The sequence below is a fragment of the Thermobia domestica genome, chromosome 1 (genome assembly GCF_964235325.1).
Source record: "Thermobia domestica chromosome 1, izTheDome1.hap1.1, whole genome shotgun sequence".
In the NCBI taxonomy this organism is placed as follows: Eukaryota; Metazoa; Arthropoda; class Insecta; order Zygentoma; family Lepismatidae; genus Thermobia; species Thermobia domestica.
In genome coordinates, this window is record NC_137454.1 from 172,636,969 (window position 1) to 172,660,996 (window position 24,028).

A 24,028-nucleotide genomic window follows, 5' to 3' on the forward strand; every position below is an offset into this window, starting at 1 on the left:
CGTGTTCGATTCCTGGTGGGGGCACTCCGTCGAAAAAGTGTAAAAAGCCTTTTCATGCCAGCCATCCTGAATGGCCACAGACGCCGACAGCCCAGAAATCTAAATCCTAAATCGTAAATGAATTTTCATATATGAATTTACTGTCCAAAGAACAGGACCAATCTCTACTTCAATGCCTCTGTTGAAAGCGGAAGTAGTAGAAATCTACTACCATAGATCAATATTGGGGTTACAATATTGAGTCCTCATAGACCTAAAGCTGTAATAGATAGGGAGAACCGTTTTCTTTTATGTGAATATAGTGTCCTAAGAATAAAGCCAATCTCAGCTTTAATTTCTCTATTGAATATAAATTCAACATCTGAAGAATAAGTTCCACTTCATTTAAACTGGATCTGATAAATATGTCACTTCTGGTTAAAATATTGAAGTTCTACAGTCCCTTATAGTTCGGAAGTCTACCGTTGATTCATAATGTGAAATGGAACTCACTTGTCTATAATGTAACTATTCTCCTTAGTACATTTTAGTTGAAGCTTATGGCAACATTGGTATTTTGGGCGGGGGGACCACCCTCAACTCGCAGTTCTCTCTGTTTTTATCAGTTTCATCAAAGAAGTAAAAGCAATAAAGACAATTACAGGAGGGTAGTTAGATGAGAGAAGTTTGAGCGAATTGGGCCGATAAGCGTTTTAACGTAACTGTGAGAAATATCTGTTAGGGATGAGAAAGGCGTGTAGCAGGGGTTCAGCTGAAATAGTAATGATGCGGGACGATTTCAGATAGCAAATTTAGATGAGCAGCTGTGTGCTAATCGCAGTTGTCTCTACTATATATATTAATTTGGCCTTGAAAGAATTCTTAAAAGAGAGACAGGAAGTATTGACAAAACTTCTGTTAGAGTTAGAATTTACATCGTCAGCGTACTGTAAAAATATATGCCATACTTGTTTTACATTAATAATATTGGAAAGAACAGATTTTCATTTATTTTATTTTCTATTTTTTTTTTAAAAAAATTATTTAGTTGTGACATTTACATAACGTACAGAGTACGTTCTCTTCACATCAATTAAAACTACCACAGATTAATTTGTTTCACGTTTTGTTCAAAACAGAAAATAAGATTCAAATTTGCATATAATTTGCTGGATACTGCACTAATTTGTACCTATTAGTGCAGGTAAAATTATTCAAATAACTTTTCTGCTGTTATTCGAATATCTAAATAAATATTCGATTTCAATATTAGAACGATTAGTCTTTACTCCAATAATGAATTATTAGAATTTCTGTAGCACTAGATCCCATCACATAAGAGTAAATACTGTACAGTAATCTCCAAATTATCCACGGAATTGGGTGGTAAGGCAATAGCGGATAATCTACAAAATGACCGAGAAAGGACACAAATCAACAACAAAAAAAAAAATGAATAATTTTTATTTACAATAGGGAACTAGACATACAATCAGTTGTAACTTAATAAGCAGTAATCGTCTTTATGTATAAGAATGTTGTTTTACTTTTTCATTCACAAAAAAAGAAAAAAATCATTCAATTATTTATTTTTTTTTTCGTGTTGGAACACATCTTTAATTATGATTGAAGCTTTCTAATGAACATTTTGTTACAATTGTATAACTAAGTCTACTGTTGTAGATTTTCTTTTAATACCGTAATTTATTGTGACAGAAAAAAAAAAGAAAAAGGAAAGGAAAACTGTTGATAATCGATAATTTACTGTAATAGGTTGGGAATTGAGGCTGATACTTGATGGATTATTTTATTGGGAACAGCTACGAGCAGATAACTGGAAGTTAGTTTGATTATAAATATATCGTATTGCAATAAGTTTTTCTGTTGATAGTTGATGCTTGATGTCGACAATAAGATTCTTTTGTGATTGGAATACAAAATTGATTTTTGATTTTGATTTCAGTTTAGTTTTTCGTTCAATAGCGAGGCTATGTGAAACGTTGGATCAGAACCACATGAGCTCCCGTCGGGAATCAAACCTGGTTCTCCTACATACCATGCCTTGTCATTTTTTAAAAATGAAGATTACCTAAGAAATTTACTCCTTTATCCCTGACCGATCCCAATTCCAAACAGTAGAGCCTATTTGAAAGCGTCTAAGAAACCATTCACCATGTTTAATTGAAATCGAGCGAGTTTTAGGAAAGTTTCTGTTAAAACTTTTTCTGAAGATGGTGTAGCCCTCTCCCTATCCTTAACTTCAACCTTAAGCAATAGAGATAAGCTTCTTGCTTAAGCTTCAGAGAAAGCATGCGCCATGTTTCATGTAAAACCAGAGAACTTTCACATTTCTTTCTCAAAATGTACTTAGTTAAAGATGGGGATGATGGTAAATTTAGTCCCTCATACCTGACCAATCGTAACCTCAAGGAACGAAAAGAAAAACTGCTCCAAGAATATTTTGTAATCCATAATATAGTTATCATAAAATCAGAAGAAGCCTATTTCAATTTTTTTTTACTTAATTTAGTTCTTTTATGAGCGACGCTTTTTATATGTAGTAGTTTTTTACGTAGTTTTTTATTTGTGATCAGCAGATCGCCATCCATTGTAGTTTTCTAAAGTAGAGTTCAATTTCTTAATTAAATCTCTTTGTTATTCCTCACAAGCTCCAAATTCTGCCAATATCTTCTGTCCTCACCTGGGGCTATACGTGTCATTAGTAACCGTGCTTTTCTGTACACAATTTTACAGTTAACTTTTACAATTACAAAATTATGTTGTAATTGTTTGTCATTTAGTATTCTATAGCTTCTAAGTTCTCGAGTCTTAGTCTACGTATTATCTAACGTTAAATTTCAAAAGATGTTTTTTCTTTTAAACAGAATTAAAAAGCTGTTCATTACAAACACAACAGCCGCAGGTTATGTATTGTGTATTCAGTTAACGTATAAAGGCATATCATTCGAGCATTGTTAACAACTAACCAGAGTGGAAAGAGTGAGGGTGGTGGAAGGAACAGACTATGTAGCTTCTGTAGTAGGAAACTTTCCTTTTTCTTTCAACAAGCTTTTTTACTATTATTATTATTCGCTGTCATTAAAGGAACAAAAGAAACTCATTTGTCATCATCTAATACGGAAGAAACATTTGTCGTCCTTCATTTCATGTTTTCCATACCAAAATTTCTCTGGTATACTATCAAGGTATCCAACTCAGAGAAATGTGAATTTATGTATGTCATACATACAAATAACGAGAAATGAATTAGACGAAAAATAACTGTATTCACACGATACGATACATGGTTTAATGTGAAATCGGATTTTTTTCAATCCTGTAACACTTGAAGCCGTTAAGACTCAGCAGGTATCCCTTAATCGTACAAGAATTAACCAAACTGACAATTTAGATCTATTAATAAATTGAAGTTGTATTGACCACCACTCTAAACTGTAAATTTAGTTGTAGCACTACTTATTATACATATTTATATTACCTAGAAAGTTTCGAACAATACATGAATTTGATTTCTTTTTCTTAAAATGCAGATTATATTAATTACGGTAATATTTCTTAGATTTTATAGAAATTGTATTCATGAAAAGTTACTCTCTGTGTCAACCCGACAATCTTGTTTCAGTATTTTGTTGAGTAATTAGTATTATTCCGGAATAGTTAGAAAATTAACCATGGATAGGTTCTCAGGCATCTCGGTTTAACCGGGACAATCCCGGATTTACATAATCTGTGTCCCAACAATTGTTCGGAATTCCAAATGTCTCAGTTTTCCTTTAAAACGGAAGTTAATATAATTCGTGCATTATTTTAAAAATCTCCCTGTTATTAGTAAATAATAATCACTCAACATGATAATCTACTCTGTTACTCGCATTCGCTTTGAACTATATTTAGTTGATTCTTGTGTTTCAGCAAGAAGCCAGTGCGTAACTGTGAATACACTGTAAATTTTCATAAAGTATCCTGTTTTCGTAGTATAGAAATATGTGAGCCCTACCTATGGATCTAGATAAATTATTTTGTAATGATTGATAGTTGAAAGAAGACGTAAATAAGTACTATAGTGAATTATTAGTATTCTTCCGAATACTTTCCGCTCAATATGTAGATACAGTTACTCGTAAGAATAATTTAAGAACAACTAACGTCCTAGCCGTACTAAAATAACGCTTCTCGTGAGATGCACGAAGTCATACAGTGTTGGGTCTGGTCAAAAGCAGGATAGGTGACCGTTCGTATCCTCCAAATTGTGTTCGCTTTACGGCGTCAACCCGGGTCATAAGGACAATTGGAGAGCTTCCTTAACGGAATGAAGTATCGAACTCCGGTTTTGAAAAACCAATACTAATTGCGAGGAGACTTGATGCGCTAAACAAACATCACCCCAAATGCATGAGTATATACAGATAACTCACTAAACCAAACCAAACCAAACTAAAATGAGTTTAATATAAGAATATGTATGCATACAAATGCTGTTTTATGCAAAAATTAAATGAAATCTTAAGTTTTACGTCCCACGATTATGCTGGTTAGGGTAAAGAAGACGGTGATGAGAATGAATGAAAATAGTGGAATGAAGAAATTGGGAGGAAACGGGAGAATCCTGAGAAAATCCACACATACACGGTGTTTGTCCACCACAAAGCTCACGTGGCGCGAGCGGTTATCGAACCAAGGACACCCTGAACCAGAGGTGAACGCTCTACCACTGAGCCACCACGACCCCTTTGTTTCATACAAGTTGAAATATGATTAGCCTTCAGGGGAGACTTGAACTATACACGTATACTGTTTCATGCTTGCTATGATCTATCTCTCTATCAAATTGGCTATAGTTGAATTAAATCTCATATAGTAGCTTGGAAACACTCTATTCAAGTTTTTGGAGCAGAGTGAAGAGGAAGCTTCTTCTTCTTCCCTAATGTAGTGAGGAGAGTTGATCGACGGCAATTGTTTAGCGGCTGACTTCAGCTCCCGATGGCTCCCCTCATTCGCCAGAACAATTGAGTGTCAGCCACGGAAGATTGGCTCTTAAAAAGAGAAACAAGTGTGTGTGTGTGTGTGTGTGTAGTGGAGGCAATTACTTTCTTCGAGCCTCCAAATATATGTGACTAATTGGACATTAAACAAGCCGCTGCCGACAATGGAAGAAGCACAGTGGTGTGTGTCTGTTTGTGAGAATGCATCTTTGTTAAAAGAGAAAATGAAAAACAAGAAAAAAATCCATTTAGAAGTCCGAAGATGTCAATTGATGTCTTAACTCTTAACTCTTGCTATCTACTTATAAGTATCTTCCTTTTTTGTGTCAGTCTGAAATAAACGTTTCCTTTTATCTTATTGTAACAGTTTTATTAGAAGATCTCTTCCATGACAGGTTGAAGAAAGACGTGTATCGAAAGAAAGAAATTGCACGCTTCATTTGCAATTAATTTAAATGTTCGTTTTTAATTAGTAGACATTATCTTGACCTCAATACAGATCACTTAGTAAATATTAGTTGCTTCCAATTGGTGAACAGGAATTTCATTAACGTCACGACATAAACTATTTATGGAGCTTCCTCGTGGGTAAATGGTTAGCGTACACGCCTTTGGCATAGGAGACCGGGTTCGATTTCCGGTGAAAGCTCATGTGGTTCGAATCCCACGTTAAGCTGTAGGTCCTCGTCTCATATAGCTTCACTGCTGAAAGGGAGCTAAACTGAAAATCAAATCAAATTAAATAAACTATTTATGTAAACAAAACAAACAGCTAATTTCATTTATGAATTATTCTTACATCATTGTTCTACCCTCGAAGTAATGTAATGGGTTTGAATCCCATTTTTTAGCCAGTCGCACTAATATGAGTTTCTAAGGTTTCCGTAATAGTCACAATATACACCAGATATGTTATCTTGAACAAAGATCTTTTTCGTATTCTTCTCTTCATCTAACTTTGCAGCAAAAAGAAGTCCAGGGAAGTGACAATTCTTTTCTGAGCTCTGTTTCGCGAAACCTCCTTCTAAGTCATCCTCTATTGTTTATACAACCCCTCTCCAGAAAGTTCGTTGAATGTGTCTATATTTCGAATGGATTGTTGTCTTACCTGAAACAGCAGTTACTGTCTTTCGAAGTAATCCCGTTGATGGTAATACACTTCTGAAACGACTGTAGAAGTCCCGGAAACTCCTTTCATATTCATCTTTAGGGACGGCCTTCAGCCGGATCGTAACATTACGTTGGATGTCCGAAACGTTCGAAAAGTGCTGATCCTTCAGGGTCGAATTCAATTTTGGGAACTGGAACAAGTCCGGAGGAGACAAATCCTGGGGAATAGGGTGGGCGATTGAGTGACATAATTCTGTTGTTGGCCAGAAACTGCTGCACCAGAAAGGCAGTATGTGGCCGGACATTTTCGTGAAACAGGGTCCAGTCCCCTTGCATGGCGTACTAGGAGCGTACCTACTTGATCTGTTGCAGCAAATGTTTCAATATTCTCATGTACGTATTGTATTTAACGTGGTGCCCTTAAGGAGGAATTCTTTATGGATGAGACCCTCAGAGTCGAAGGACACCATGAGCATTGTCTTGATCGGTTCGGGGACGTCTTCCATGATGTCCTATCCTTCTCGGAAACGTTTAGAACACTCATAAACACAACTCGAGGAGACAGCACATTGTTCTTAAACTTTTGTCACAATTTTATCTGTCTCTTTCGCTGATTTTCTAGAAAACAAGAAATATACAAAATAGAAAGGATTATTGTAGGAAATCTGAAAATCGAAGTTAATATGGGTGCAGCTGCATCCCCTGCACCCACTGTGGCGTTCTGGCAACAATCTTATGTGTTCCCATTCTAGCCTGCACCCACATTACCAAAATCCTGGCGTCTCCTATGTAACCTAGCCAGGGCCTGCGCTAGCAGTTTTGCCGCCCTGGGCAGTACTTTCACACGCCGGCCCTTTAATCCGCAAACCTTATTTTGACAGAAGGCGTTCAAGGGTCACGAAAAACTAAGATATCTCATTTAAAAACATGTATGAAATGGAAAAGTAAACAAAAAAATTGAATTGCCTCTCTCCAATGCTTAAGTAATATTTAAACGACTCCATACATGAGGCAATATTCAGTATACTCGCTTTAGCTGTATATCTGTGATATACAGCAGTACATACAGAAAATAAAATTAAAAATGTATGATTTAGTCACGACTAAGAATTTTAATTTTTAAGCTTATTTTATATCAAACGGTGTTTCCAATAGAATATGGAGCATAAATATAATGCAGTGAATCAGGTGTTACGAGAAAACTAAGTGATTCGCCTAAGCCTTATAATGTACTAAAACACAAGAGAGATATATAAATCTAGCATACCTTAATTGAAAAAAAAAAAAAGAAAAGAAAACTTTTCTTGCTTTAAATTGAGCAAATTCCTTTATCACATTCGCGTAATCCAATGTTTCGGTCAATTTGTGTTCTATTGATATCATCGCTGGATCACTCAACTTGTTTCAGACATGGAAGAATGCAGATAGTTTTTAATAAGCATAAGTTTGGAAAAAATTATTTCTCCACTTGCCACTGTTACCGGTAATATTAATAAAATTCTAAGTGCAACACTGACATTGGGAGCAAAGTCATATTCCTTAATTAAAGTCTCTTTTAGTGAACATTTAGGCTTAATTATAGAGAATAACACTTCCAGCTCGTCTTCCAAATCAGTGGGGTTAATTTCTTTCGATTCTTCGTGTGTTAAAATGGTGGTAAGTTTAGTACACTTTTCAGACAAAATGCAGGTGGCATGTCTTTAAGATTACTTATATCGTAAAGAAAATAGAAATACTAGCTGTGATGTTTAAGTTGCTCAAACCTTTCTCTTAAAACTAACACAATCACGTCTAGAACTCTGTAATAAAAATCGATCTTGTATCTTATTTGTGGATCTTCAATAGCTTCATCCTCTGCCTCGTACTGAAACTGTCTCTTCTTCTTTCAACTTCGAGCATGCACTGTATTACCTATCCATGGATATCTGGTGCTTGGGGTCCCGGGTTCGATCCCAGTCCCCGCCAAGTGAACTTTGTGGTGGACAAACACCGTGTGCGTGGGTTTTCTCGGGGTTCTCTCATTTCCTCCCACTTTCTTCATTCCACCATTTCATTCATTACTCATCATCACCGTCTCCTTTAGCCTAACCGGCATAACCGTGGGACGTAAAACTCAAAGATTTCATTTTCATTTCCTATCCATGGATCATCCATATCTAATGCTGATGCCAACTCTATCGCATCAACTAAGTAAGATTGAAACTTTGCATCATTTCTCTCCTCTCAAAGCACTCAGATATGTTTTCAAGAAACCCGACTGCATCCAAAACATGAGAATCAATGCTTGGAGACTTTTGCTTACTACGAGGGCAAGTCAAAAATTATCTACACTTTTCATCCTACAGTTTATTTACATGAAGCTATGTTATACTATGCACATCATTTTTCTACGTAATCTCTCTCCTTATCAATGCACTTAACCCAACGGTCAACGACCTTACGTATTCCTTCCAAATAAAAGGTTTTTCGGTTGGTCGTGAAGCCACTTTTGCACCGCATTTTACACGTCTAAATCTGAGACAAATCGGCGACCATGCAAAGCATCCTTGAGTGGCCTAAACAAATGAAAGTCAGATGGACCTAGGTCTGAGCTGTAGGGAGGGTGTTCCAATAACTCAAATTTCAGCTTGATGGTTTCAATAGTATGATGAGCCGTGTGTGGCCGTGCATTGTCATGCAACAACAAAACTTTCTTCGACAACAAACCTCGGCGTTTGTTGCGAATTGCCGGCTTCAGGTTCTTTTCCAACATTTCACTATAACTCGCACTGTTGATCTTCTTTCCCTTTTCCATTATGAGCCCCTGTGAGTCCCAAAACACAGTTAACATAACCTTTCCTGCGGATGGCTCAGTCTTGAAATTTTTCTTCGTCTGAAATCCAGGGTGTTTCCATTGCATACTCTAGCGCTTTGATTCTGGCTCATAGTGATGAACCCATGTTTCATCGCCAGTGACTATTCTGCTTAAAAATGCATCACCTTCGTTGTTGAAGCGAGTGAGTAAGCGTTGACAGACCCTAACACGAGTGAGCAGTGTTTTGCAGTAAGCTTTCTTGGTACCCACCGTGCACAGACTTTATGAAAACCGAGCTCGTCGTGGATGATTTGATGGGCAGAGCCATGACTGATGTTCAAAGCAGCTGCTATCTCGTCGATAGTGATTCGTCTATTCGCCAGAACCATCTCTCGAGCTTGCTGAATGTTGTCATCTGTAGTGGAGGTTGATGACCGTCCTGCTCCCTGTTCATGTGTTACACTTGTTCGACCACTTTTAAACTTCTCGAGCCACAAAAACACAGTTTTACGTGATAGTGCACTTCTCCCATATTGCGATGATAGTCTGCGATGAATGTCTGACCCTGTGACACCCTCCGACCAGAGGAATTGGATCACTGCTCGTTGTTCCTCTTTGGTGCAAACTTCTAATGGAGCAGCCATGATATATCTGCAACAGAAAGAAGAAAAATGGAGGAATTAAGATCTCACTTTCACAGCATTACCACAACAGTATAACAATAAAATATACAGACAAAGTGCGCAATGTAAGAAAAGTTATGGCAAAAGTGCTGTTAATTTTAGACCCGCCCTCGTATGTTTATGTGGAGTAAAAAGTCATACCAGATAACGAGTAAACTAAGGAAAGTTAAGTCAATCAGGTGGTTTGCTATACACAGAACATCGTGGGCGACCATTCTATTTGTTCTATTGTCGTTACTTATTTGAAGTGAGGCATCATAAACCTCCCCTATTTGATATCTACATGGAGTCAGAGCATCAATTCGGCTCTCCCCACCTTGTGGTGCTTAATGTTTTAAAGTCAGACTGCTAATATGTTCCTTTAGTATAGCCCAAACTTTGAACGAAAAAAAAAGCCAAAAAGTTCTTTAACTATACAAAAAATGAAACGGCGTACTGTGATGGTGTGGCTGCATCGTTAATGACAAGGTTTAGTGAATGACTACTGCAAGGAACATAAAAGGCTCAGGAATTTATTTCTAAAATTCTCTTTTGAATACGTGAGTGTTTGTCTTTCATATTGAAACCATTGTCATATTCTTGGTCCCTCATGTCTTCGATAAGAATGTTCATTTCCTTTAGCCGTTTAATTATTACTTCTGTCAGCCCTAGACCAGTGGTGTCTGTTACCGGTACGAAACCAAGAAAGTATTCGCAAATTTTTATAAGGCATTCTCCATTACTATACGACTAAAAGATTATGGTCATTTCATCTGTAACAAAAATACATGGCGTACAGTCTGGTATTGTACTAAAATATTTTGCAGCTCTCAACAAAGACAATATTTTACTTTTTATTTGTTCACTAAGAATTTGAATAATTTCATTTTGGATATCTTTTCTTAAGTAATGGTGGTATTTATTTTGTTCTCCCATGGTTATTTTAATGTGATCGGCGACGATACTGTCAAACTTTGCAGAGTTCCACTAGTTGCAGAAAATTACCACTAAGTTCAGTTACATTTTCAGTTGAACACAATTTTATTTTCCATGTGAGGATATTATGATGCATTATATTTTGATAGTATTTTTTTTTTTAAATATTGCCGCCCATTAAACTTGCCGCCCTGGGCGGTGGCACGGCTCGACCCTCCTTCGCGCCGGCCCTGAAACTAGCAAATGCATATTGTGCACTTAAGTTATTGTACTCGTATAGTGATATTGCAAGAAGCCTGTGCTCTTTCCACAGAATTACCGCTCGCGTGGATAATGTCGTGTCACTGGTGGTTTCATCGCTAGTGTACATGAAGAAATGCAGAAACGAACCCCCAGGACGTAGCAGTGACACGACATAATCCAGGTGTGTTCGAGATTCAGGATGATACCGAGACCGAGATTACTCTCGAGTCTCGCCTCAAAATTTCGAGACGAGACCGAGATCGAGATAGACTTATACAAACGGAAACGAGACTGATACTCAATATATTGAGACGATCGGGACGAGACCATGATCGAGGCAGACACTTGTAATTCGAGATGAGACCAAGCCCAAACACTAAAATCTCGGTCTCGTCTCGAATATTGACAAAAAATGAAATCACCTTTACTCAAAACTTGTTGCCTTGTTAATTTATGTGTAAGACAATGAAAAAAATTACCATTGGATGACAGTCATAGCTGTATATACAGGCAAAACTGGTGAGTGACATTTCCCACTTCTGATTACTTGGTGGTATTAATATTTCTGAATCTGTATTTTTTCCAATTAATGAAAGTGCTATAAGAATTAACTTTTCTCTCTCTCTCTCTCTCTCTACGCGGGTTGTACTTTGAGATATAAACCTAATATTTGTAGTAAAATAGGGATACTGTGTTAGGCATACTACAAGATAACCAAAAGAGTTCTTGGTGTTCTGCAGCAGTCATAAACAAAGAGCAATACAATGGACAATACGTGCCTTTAAGTTTCGAAGTAATCTCCATCAGCATCTAACACCTTGTAACGTACCGTTTACCGGTAATGTACATTATTGTTATTATTTTTTGTTGTTGTTGTTTGTTTGAATGGTCCCCCTTTGGTAAAATCATGCCATTCATTTTAATACTTGTTTAATTTGATTTGTTTGTAAATGCTAATTCTTAATGTTTATTTATAATATGTTAATAATATAATGAAAACCTCTAAATGGTGAAGTTATACAATATCTGCACCATATCTGCACCGTAAAAATTAATTGGAGGAGATTGATTGTTCGGAGATACATGGCTAAAGTAAGTGCGATGTAAAATTAGTTTGTTTTAGTTTGGAGAAATATTAAAATAGTTGAATAGTTCATACTTACTAATAATTCGATAGGATTTTAAAATTGAAGGCGGTAATTACAATAAAAATTTTCAGTTTGCAATATGGGATATCGTGTTTAGCCTGGAGTGTGTAATGACCAGGTATTGAATGACGCACTATCTTCTTCGTTAGTGTAACAGAGGTGACTCATTCAGAGCCCTCCAGGAAAAAAATTAGAAATTAACAAGCATAAATCGCTTTATTAGGTGAAAAGTTTCAAAAGTTCATTTTAGGCACAACGGTAACGTACAACCTCTTGTCAACGTTCCTGCAATTGCACAATACTCTTGTGATAAAACTTTTGGCGGTCATGGAGGCAAAGAAGTCCTTGAGTGCGTTTCGCAGGTCTCCCTCATTTGCCAAGGATCTCCCACGGAGATGGTTGTCGAGAGAATAAAACAGGTGGTGGGTGATCTGTTAACGCAAGGTTCGGTGAATATGGTACATGGCAAATGTCTGCCAGCCAAGTTGAAGGATCTTCCGGGTTGTCTTTGCCACATGTGGCTTGGCATTGTCGTGCAGAAAGAGCAAACCCTTGCAATTCATCAATGCTGACTCCTTCTGTTGTAGTGCACGGTGCACCCTTGCAATTGCTGAGAATAGATGTCGGCAATGGTGGTCTCACCAGGTGGACGACAATCCACCATACAGAGGGTATAACCTTTCATGGGTATACAGGGGGTCTTGAGGTGTAAGGAACAGTCACGTGATGACCACCGATGTCTAGTACGCTTGGGAGTGTCATAGAAGACTCGCTTTTAGTCACCAGTGAGCAAGCGTTCAAAGATGGGTATGTTCACATGCGAGTGAGTAAGAACAAACAGGCTCTCATTTGTTATTTCTTGTTGGCTGCCGACAATGTATGGGGTATTCACTTGCTTAACTTGTATGCCTTCCCTAACCCATGCAGGTGCAGTCTGTGTTTCAGTGAAAACATGGAACCTTTCTGCAAGTTCATCACACGCTAAATCACTGTCCTCCTCGATGGCTGCTTTCAGGGCCTCATCATCCAACATGTGGTCGTCCACTGCGAGGTTTATCCGAAAGGTCACGTCTCTCGAACGAAATTTCTAGAACCTATGCCTAGCGATGCGTTCGTTCACAGCATTCTCTCCAAATGCCTGTCATTATGCGGTGACTTGATGCTGCAGTTGACAGGCTGACTTTAAAGCCTTACAACAAACACACTGAAACAAGCTGCTTCGATACCTACATTTCTCTTCAACACCCGACGTGCTATGAGTGTTGTGTGTGGTCAGCGTGCCTGTATTACTATTAGTCGATGGTCAGACTAACTGTCGATCGCTTGGCACGCACGTGTATCATTTCGTTTCCTCTCTGTGAAGGTATGATTCATTGGATGTCAAAAATGGCAAGAATTTTCTTTGGTTACGTTGTATAATTCATTTAAATACAATAATGTAATCCTTGTCATATATGTCTCTACTTGTTTCAGCCATAGGCCTATTCTTAGGGTCATATTTAGGAGAGCTAGTGGCCTGAACCATCTTTTTCCCTAATTTCCCCAAATTTTCAACACAAATTTTAAAAAACTATGTGCTATACAGTAACATTGTGGTTCGGTGTTTCCTGGCAACCTGTCTCTTAACATTTTAAAGTTGAGTGCAATCTGTTTCCTATAATTACAAATTTATTTTAGTTGCATAGAATTTCAAAGATGAATGTAACTTTTGCCAAATTATTTTTTTAAAAGTTAAATTAGTATTTAAATTAGTATTAAATACTTCACTATTGAACAGACTTTTGTACGTTCATTGAATGACGAAGAGTACTACTGATTCTTACTCTGTGAAATATAGGGGTGTACTTATGTCTCGTCTTTTATTCAATACTTATGCACTAATCGGATACACGATGAAGAACATTACTTTTATGAAAGTAAAAAACACAGGTATACTCTCCCTTTGCGTTAGGCCAAAATGGCCTACTTGTGGTGTGAAGGTTACAGTTCTATGACAGTGGTATTGAGAGAAGATGTGGTTGAACACATTTGAAAGTGGGTGGGTAAACCACCGAGACATGTTTGAACCAGCATAAAACTGGAGAATAAATCCCACCCAATCGAAGATCAAAAAACCCAGCTGTCATGATGATATTTAGATGCCTTACTGAGTCATTGCGACACTAATGTTGTCCAGGAACTTCTTTGGATGTTAAAAAAAAGTTTCTTGTTCTTTTTGTTCTTATTCTAGTGGCCTGAGTGCATGCTGTTGGTTCATCGGATCCAGGATCGACTGCACTACAGTGGTAAGATCTCGTATTATACGTATATCTCTGTTGATGATGTAAGACATAAGTACAATTCAATCAATCATTTGTTTTGTTTCGCCCCCCTATACCTCATATGTTCTGTTTTGGTGGGTAATATCAAACTAAGGAACAAAGTATTATCAAAACATGTGGAATAAGTAAAATATTGCAATTGAAGAATTATATTTTTTTCTCTCTACATTTCTGAAAATAGGTACGAAATAAGTTTAACTATTGAATATGATAAAATATAATGATCATACTTAATTTTATGTTGAAAGAAGTAATAGATTTCATATAATTCGCTTATAATTTCAATGGTATCATTCTGTACCAGCCTTCGCAAAAAGTAGCTCAAAGCAAAACGTGCACAATATCGCATACCGAAACACAGATTTTGCGTTGCGTTGATACAAAATCGTTACGGAATGGGATCCAAATGTTTTCCATTTGATTACCAAACCAACTTCCTCCTCTGCAGGAAATGAAATTTCCTTCTTTGTATGATTGAGCAGAAATCTTGGAGATTCTCGCATACACTTAGTGGTCGACATGTGTTGCCTCTCCTCATCGCTTTTCCGCGGCCCCTGCGTTGATAGGTATAGAATGGTTGCTCGGCTTGGTACAACGATATACTTGAATCATTTCTTTATCCACTAGAAAATGCTGATACTCTGTCTTGAACTGAAGCACAGAGGGCTAAGTTGTATTTTGAAGAATTTCCATAATAAATTATGCTTTAATTAATGCTTACCGGCGATAAACCTGATAACATAGAGATATCACCACTGTCCAGAGGTAGTGTGGCAAACGGATAATTTAACACAGAGGCCGCCACTCCGTCAGTATCTTCAGTTAGTTTTAGTTGTGATTATGGATGCTCAACAAAGTCTGACAAGTAAATTGTTACTGTATGAGTACGAACTCGGTCATAAAGATGCTTCAGCGACCCAAACCATTTATATGGCTTCATTCAGGGGAATATGGATAGTCATCGTACATTCGTGGCGTCGTCAGTCCCATTCTGTGACCTTATTTGGAAATTGTAGATTTAATCTTTCAGCAGGATAACGCGCATCCACGAACTACCAGGGCAGCCCACTGTAGTCTATTCGCCATACGACTACTACCTTCATCTGCTAAGTCTTCGGACTTAAATCCTATTTGAGAACGTTAGGACATGATGGGACGGCGCCTGACCGCCAGCTGGGCTCCGTCAAAAAACACAATCCAGATACGCAAAGATCTACAGTGAGGGTAGGATACTATAATGCATACAGACAGTCGGTATCTGTACTACTGACGCATTCCTGAAAGCTTCTTATGTGGCGGCTTGGATCGATAACCTCCTATTAAGATAAACTCTGTTTTGAATACTGTGTATAAGATGCTCGTAACATCTCCTAGATGCCATGTTGGAATCAGTCAACGACTTGTTGTAGTATACCAACTAGATACGCGAGTTATGCTGTGTATTATTAAGTGTATTTCCACGAGTGTACATGAATGTATTTACAGACGTCGTTTAAAAGCTCAACTTTGACTTCTGAAAGTTAACCCTTACGTATTAGATTATTCCACTTTACTGAATAGTAGATTTAGTTCCATATTGTAGTGGATGGAAAGTGTTTGCATATTTCGTTAGTAGCTGTTTTAATAATGTAGAAGAAAAGTGTGTAAATTAATTTGTCTGTGAGCTTGTTGTTTATGATTCGGTGAATAATTAAAAAATTATTAGAGTAAAATGATTAATTATTATTTTTCCAGTTCTTTTCAACTAAATATACTGGAGGGTTATGTCCAAAGTATTTTCGGTGTATTCCTGGTTCTATGGCTTTGTATCATAGCAGAATGTATTACTATCATATGGAATTATATGAAAACGTCTAAAGTTATCAACTGGCGACGATGCATGGTGAAATCGAACCAAAATATAAAACAGTCTAATTCACTTTTTTTTTTTTTAAGTAGTTTGGTAGAGAAACAACAAATGGTAAATAGAAGTAATATATGTTGGATACAGTTATTTTGCAACAACATTCCGTTGAAATTTGAGGTTGACACAGGAGCTGCTGCCACAGTAGTGCCAATTAGCATATATTACAAATATTTTAGCGATCTTCAATTAGAAATTTCAGATATTCATTTAAAGGCAGCGGAAGGCTCATCTTTAATTGTGCAAGGCCAAATCACAGTATTAGTGCAGAAAGATACATTTGATCGGAAGATGATTATGGTGATTGTCACAGATAAGTTAAATCATCCTATTATGGGGAGGCCATGGATTGATGTCATGTTTAAAAATTGGAGAGAATTGTTTCAAAAGCCGGTAGACAATACGGTTCTTAATATAAATTATACAATGCTGAATGATATTAGAAGTACATTAAGGCAGAAATTTTCTGACGTATTCTCGGATTCTGTTAGTCAGCCAATTGTATGATTCAAGTGTCAGATTCCAGTTATGCCGGATGCAGGGGCGGATCCAGGGGGGGCCATCGGGGCGATTGCCCCCCCAGAAGAGGAATCTTTCTTATATTATATATATAAATAAAACCCATCCTAAAGTTTGGAGCCCTTAAAAGTAGCAGTATGACAACCCACCGCCCGCCCAGAAGTCGGTCCTGGATCCGCCCCTGGCCGGATGCCATTCCGATATTTAGAAAATATTACCAATTTCCTTATACTATTGCTGACCAAGTGAAGAAGGATGTCGAAGTTTAGTCAAACAAGGAATCTGGAAACCTGTATCGTACTCGGATTGGGCTACTCCAATGGTAGTGGTGAAGAAAAAGAATGGAGAATTTAGATTATGTATAGACTATAAGGTGACGTTAAACAAGGTATTAGAAAAGATGGTTTATCCACTTCCTAAACCAGAAGATATTTTTAACAATTTGTTGGGAATGATCGCTTTTACGGTAATTGATTTACGGATGGCGTACAGTTAATACGCCTTGGGGACTTTTTCAGCCACAACGGTTACCATTTGGATTGACGTGCAGTCCCCATATATTTCAGGCACGAATAATGTGCTAAAACGTTTACAAGAGTATCACGTTAAAGTACGTTTGGATAAATGTCAATTTTTACAACCCGAGATTGAATATCTGGGACATACGATTTCTCCAAGCGGTATTTTTCCGATGGGAAACATCAAGAGGCAATTTTAAAATGTGAAACACCAAAAGACGTGTCTCAATTAAAAGCGTATTTAAGTATGTTAAACTTCTTTCACAAGCATCTGCCAAATTTTTCTTTAAAACTGCCTCACTTATTTGTATTATTAAAAAAGAAACAGAGATGGGTTTGGACAAATGTGCATGATAAAGAATTCCAATTATCAAAAGACATGCTAAGGAAAGCAAAATGGAACCAACCTTTTGACAAATCAGCTGAAGTCGTTCTCATCACTGATAGTAGTGCGTACGGAGTTGGAGCTCAACTTTGTAACAGGAGACAAGGAAAACTGCATACTGTAGCTTGCGCATCAGCAACCTTAACTGATTCTGAGAAAAATTACAGTCAATTTGAAAAGGAGATCCTAGCAATAATATTCGCTGTTAAAAAGTTCCATAAATATCTATTTGGTAGACCTTTTGAGATTCAAACGGATTCGCTACCAGCAAAATTGATTTTGGGGGAAAAAACATGCATACCAACTTTAGCTTCACCCCGCTTACAAAGGTGGGCATTACTCTTACTTAATTATGACTATGTGATAAATTATTCCACACATGTGGAAGTAGCAGATTGTTTGTCTCGGTTGCCATTGTCAGAAGAAGTGGGTGATTGGGAAATATCTCAAAATTTTGTTACTAATATCACAGTTGATCCACCCTTGTTCGCCAGGATTTGCAAGGAAACGACTCTGGATTCTACTATTAATCAGATAAAGAACTGGTTGCTTCATGATGGCCTTCAAGATTGCCATCTACAGGTAATGTGAAGGAATTGAAAGCTTATTATCGTCGACGTCATGAGTTATATGTGCAACAACAGTGTCTCTTTTGGGGTCATAAACTGGTCATACCGGCGTCTTTAAGATCTATGATATTACAAATATTACATGATGGACATTTAGGTGCACAAAACATGAAGGCTGAGGCAAGGTCACATTATTGGTGGCCTTCGTTGGATCAAGACATAGATTTCGTAGTTCAAACATGTACTTCTTGTCAGGCTCTACACAATAAAGCACAACAGAAATATATATCATGGAGAGACTCAATACATTCTTGGCAACGAATCCATATAGATTTCTTCGAGTTGGCTGGAAGAAAATTTCTTTTGCTAGTAGATTCGATGTCAAAATGGATAGAAGTATGGCAAATGAACTCTACTAATACTTCAGAAACAATTACAAAGTTAAACACTTGTTTCAATAAATTTGGTTGGCCTCAAGTCATGGTAACGGATAATGGTCCGCCCTTCTGCGGTAAGGACTTCAAGGACTATTGGCTAAAAAGGGGAGTGGAGATACTGAATTCTCCTCCGTGGCATCCCCAGAGCAATGGTCTAGCGGAAAGAACGGTGCAAACCGTAAAGGGTTTGATGAAAAAGAAGTTAATGGAAAAGGGACTTTCTGTGTGTTACTCTTCGCAGTTGTTAAGGTTCTTGGAAGACATAGTATATGGACTTAGGTTCACACGATAGGAAAAGTTGCATAATTCACCAGCCGGTTTACTCTTCCGATATGAACCACGTACCCGGTATAATATCACGTATCAAGACTGTAGGAAAGGCAAAGATGACCAGAATACTAGCAAAGACAACGGTGTTTACAACCAGAACCAATACAGTAAAGGTCAATTAGTATGGGTCTTAAATAACCCCTCTCACTTCCCAAAATTTGTACCAGGAAGAATTATTCGATGTATAGGTAACTCTTTGTATGAAGTGTGGGTAGAAAACAAGTGTAACCCTTTGTACATGTACACCACTTACGTAGTCGAAGACAGAAATCAGAGAACATTAAAGAGTCTCGTAACGACTTACCAGTGAATAACCGGTCAAGTGAAAATGTAAAAATACCAACGGCGGTAAATAGGTCTCCTGATAATTTTTGGTGGTATATGGAAACTGAAACCTTGCCCAAAAATCTTGGTCCACCATTATTATCAGAAAAAAAGGAGGAGGATGAAACGTCATTACGTCGCTCCGATCGGCAGCGCAGATGTCCAGATAGATATACGCCTGAATAAAAAAAAGGAGGAGAATGTTGTAGTGGATGGAAAGTGTTTGCATATTTCGTTAGTAGCTGTTTTAATAATGTAGAAGAAAAGTGTGTAAATTAATTTGTCTGTGAGCTTGTTGTTTATGATTCGGTGAATAATTAAGGAATTATTGGAGTAAAATGATTAATTACGAATTTTTCCAGTTCTTTTCATGTCCAAAGTATTTTCGGTGTATTCCTGGTTCTATGGCTTTGTATCATAGCAGAATGTATTACTATCATATGGAATTATATGAAAACGTCTAAAGTTATCACATATGACAATGGTTTGCTACTCCTTAAAGTCGAATTAACGATCTTTTTCACTTAGAAAGCTACCTACTAGTTCCTTTTTTGTCTTGAATACTGGGCGGCAGGATCCTGTGGCAATTAGAAATACTCGTCTGGAGCCTAGCTAATTTAAATCAAAACATGTATACGTCTTGTATCAAATTGGTTTTGTATTATTATGGTACCTAGTTTTCAAAAATGGCGATTAGGCCAGAAGATTTTTCGAGCATTGTATATATAGTTTTATAGATATTACTGTTTGTATTTGTACAGATATTTTGGAAGGTTCTAGGGGAGGTCATACTAAGCCAAAAAATGTATATGAACATATTGTCTATTCCCCCTGGTTTCCGAGATAGGGATACCTTCTCAGCCCATGAAACATGCTGAGTATCAGTTAATTGCTTATAAAACACTCTATAGTTGGTGTAAATACAAAATTATATCTCATTCAAAAAGTAATGAAGTAAGCTTTCCGACCGTATACAGATTATTGCCTAAAGGAGGGAAAATTTAAACATTTCCCTCTAAAATTCCCTTTTTTAAATTATCTCCTGTTATAGAATGGAAATACTCACTATTATAAGAGAAAAACTGGATAGATACTATGCCGAGGATGTAGTTAAAGATTCACGTTGTTGGCACGAACAGTAGTCGAGGAAAAATTCAAAAGGTACGCCGGTAAACAATGCTGATTGGGTCTTCCGACTGTTTATTTCAATAATGTTATTTAATAATAATTTATAATTCTACAATAATTTATTTAATTGCAATAATAATTAATTTACAATATCAGTGTCATGGAAATTTTATTAATGTCACAATACAAAACAAAAAATGGAAATGTACGAAGATACAGTATGTACAGTCAGACACTTTAGAACCTGGAGGTTGGATGTATCAGAAATGATAGCTTTTTCCAGTAACAGAATAGTTTCACCGTATATCTGATAGTTGGACAATCAACATGACAGCAAATACATGTCCGGAAATATGCTAAACTTTATCGTCATTCAACGTTATATGTTTATATATATTTGACAAATAACTTTTCTCGCTCTATTTTGGACATTGTCATAGTAATAGCTGAAATGCCCATTCTTCATATGGAGAGAATAGGTTTATGAAAATATGTGATTCCCGTTCACCCTTAGAATACGTATATCCCTGAAAGTGTAATGATAAAAATACAGAAGATAATTCTAGTACTATGTTCCATAAGTAATTTCAAACGGGTCAGCCGTTTTCCCGTTCCCGAAAACTATGAATTCGACATTACTATCGACCATTATTTTTTCATGTGACTTCTTCTGGCTCCCATTCCTTGCAGTGTCTTACTCCCACAGCACTTTTTTTAGATTATAAGCCATGTGCCTACCAGGTTTGATTGCTCCAGGCATTCCAGAATTAAACTGGAGTATGGAGTACGAGCAACGACTTTGGCGTTACCCGTCAGAAAATAAAGAGCTGCATATAATAAACGACAAGCAATGTCTCGGAATTGTCATCTAACAGCTTAATGCCAAGAAAACTATGAATTCGACAACATTCTCGGTCATTTTTACACCTTCCAACCCTCCAGGAGTGATAATGGCGCTGAAATTGAACGTACATGGCATTAGAAGTGTCACTATTCATCTCAGTGACCTCACAAATTGTGGATTCGACTCTAATAACAGTGGTTTTCGATTATTTTAAGTCATCCCCTCGCGCTCCCCCTAGGTGTGCCAGGGGACTCCTATCCCCACTGAAAGTTGAATTTGGAGGTATTAAAGAAAATCAGAACTGTCATAAATCAACTTAGAAATTACATTATTTTTATGCTACTATTCTGTCCCCATGAGTAATAATAGAGCTGATCTGGAGTGTCACTATTCACCTCAGTGATACCAAAAACTATGGATTTGAGTCTAGTATGTCATTTTCGATTATATTTATGCCATTCTCTACACTCCCCTTATGTGTACTAGGAAAGTCTTATCCCACTGGGAGCTGAACTTGAACTCAGAGCATCGAAACTGGCGCCAATCAACTTATGGACCCTAAAAACTACGTAATCGACACTAATATCGGACGTTTTCGATTATTTTTACATCTCACCACTTCCGCTCAGAGATGATAATGGGACTGAACTTGAACTTTGGCATCGGAAACGGCATCGGCAGTGTCATCATTCATCTGAGCAAATCCGAAATCATGAATTCGACACTAATACCAATCGTTTTCGATTTTATGTCATTCTCTCCCCTCCCCCTACGTATGAAAGAGGTGTCTTACTCCCACAGTATTCTTTTTCAGTTTGTAAGTAATAGGTATGCCAAGTTTGGTTAAAGTTGCTCCAGGTGTTCCAGAGTTATGCTGGAACGTACACAGAACACACACACACACTTTATATATAGAGAAGATTCACTTCAAAATCTCCATTTCTGAATATTACCTGCAACATAGTAAAATAGTAAGTAAATCCTATTGATATATTGCATTCATGTTGTTTCGAACTTTCATTTATCATAACGAAAGTTTGGTGACTATAGTCTGGTCTAAATTCTAGTCCTTAGAGATTTAACGGAGACTAAATATTGGAAAACGACGTTACCAATAATAACAGTCTCACTAGAAATATAACATATATTGTTCTAGTTAGATCTACCGCTCACTTCTTAAGCAATGATAAACCCATAGAAATTCAAATTAAAGTGCAATCCAAATCAGTGATTCCCAAACTTTTTATGATTGTACAGAATCTTCACGGCATCGTGACTCATTTTTTTATTAATGTTAATGTAAATTATAAGACTATATATACAGTACATTTCTATATAGTACCTAAGTATCTGGAAGTACCATTGAGTATTGTTGCTATCATTGATTGGTAGAGTCTGTCTCAGAAATTGGTTTTAATTCGTTATTAAAGGATTCTTGGTAAAATAAATAAATAAATAAATAAATGCATTGTATAAAGTCGAGGCCTTCTGGATGACATATTAACTTTTAAATTTCCCGACACACCGCATGGGGCTGCACAACATCTCAGTATGTCGCGACACGCCAGTTGGGAATCACGGTTCAAATTACTAGAGTTCCTTACAGTAAAAAACATGATAAATGTGCTATATTTTGATTTTCCTTATATAATTCACTTATGTGCTCCTTCTGAATATTTGCAACGGAACCCCTATTAATTATGCAACCCAACTTACATCTTAAGTTTCAGAATGTGAAGCAATACTCTGAATAAGAGCGGGGTAATACTCATTAAAATGTCTCGGATGAACCACATAAATTTAGTAATAAATTAAATTAGAAACTTTTGCTACATTACTAATGATATAAGCAATGTACAATTGACTTTTTTTAAAATTTGTATTTCCAAGGCAGTATCAATGTTCTCGTATTTAGAGATTAGTGATCTCTAACCTTAGTTGTTCTGACGGAAAGGAGTTAACTAGTCCATGTGTAAAATATTCAGTGGTGTCTCTAGGTGTGAAGGTAGCACTTGAGGTTGCTTATTGATAAAAGATGGTTCTGTACTTCCTTCGAAATATGTTTATTTATATACAGCTGTAAAGCCATTTTGCGGCACAAATAACAGTAAAATACGGGGGAAAAGTTAGAAAAAAAATTTATCAGGACCTATATTTACAACTCAATCATTCGCCACATAAAGAAATAACTTTGGTAGAACATCAGTCAGAATAGGTGGCTACTGTTTTCGTACTCGGGACCTTCCGATTCAAGGGCGCCGACTTTCCAAAATTTATGTGGGTGCCTATCAATTGCGTGTCGTGTTGTGTGTTTTGAGGGGAGTCTCGATATTTTTAAATTGATTTTCTTTTAGTTAAAATCTTTTATGAACACTGTCATAGAGGGCTGTGCTCGATTCTATTCACAATATAGGGCCATTCTTTTATTATGGGGACTGCCTTTGACTAAACCAGACTGGTAAGGACGGGGGGAGAGTGTAGCTTGGTTGCCTTTGCACAAACACATTTGAAACAAACAATTATGTTTTAGAAGTTAAGATTATTTGTGTGGGTGCTGGAGCCCCGAAACACCCCTAGTCAGCGCGCATGCTCTGATTGCTAAGCAAGAACGTTACTACTAATACTATACCACTCTTGTCTGATTAACCAAAACTGAGATATTAGCCTTAATACCCATTTACATATCATGTTAGAGAATACTTCCAGTCATGCAAGATAACGCTGGGATATTGTCAAAATTCTACATCTTTCCAGAGCATATGAACACATGTACTGAAACTAGTAGGCCTCCGCTGAGACGTTATCGACGATCACTTTCGGTATTAGATACATTTGCCTACGAAACGAGAAGCGCCAAAATTTTTATGATGAGATA

General features: G+C 37.0%; 1 long non-coding RNA gene across 7 annotated transcripts in view; it reads left to right on the plus strand.

The window, feature by feature from the left end:
- The window catches only part of LOC145691106 (uncharacterized), a 471,970-nt gene that overhangs the window by 208,790 nt on the left and 239,152 nt on the right, over positions 1 to 24,028 (plus strand). For 2 of the 7 annotated variants that reach the window (XR_014132340.1, XR_014132339.1), the window contains exon 3: positions 14,106 to 14,160. The exons of the other annotated variants lie outside the window; for them this stretch is intronic. This is a non-coding gene — a long non-coding RNA (uncharacterized LOC145691106). The remainder of the gene's footprint in view (positions 1 to 14,105; positions 14,161 to 24,028) is intronic. 7 annotated transcript variants of the gene reach the window in all.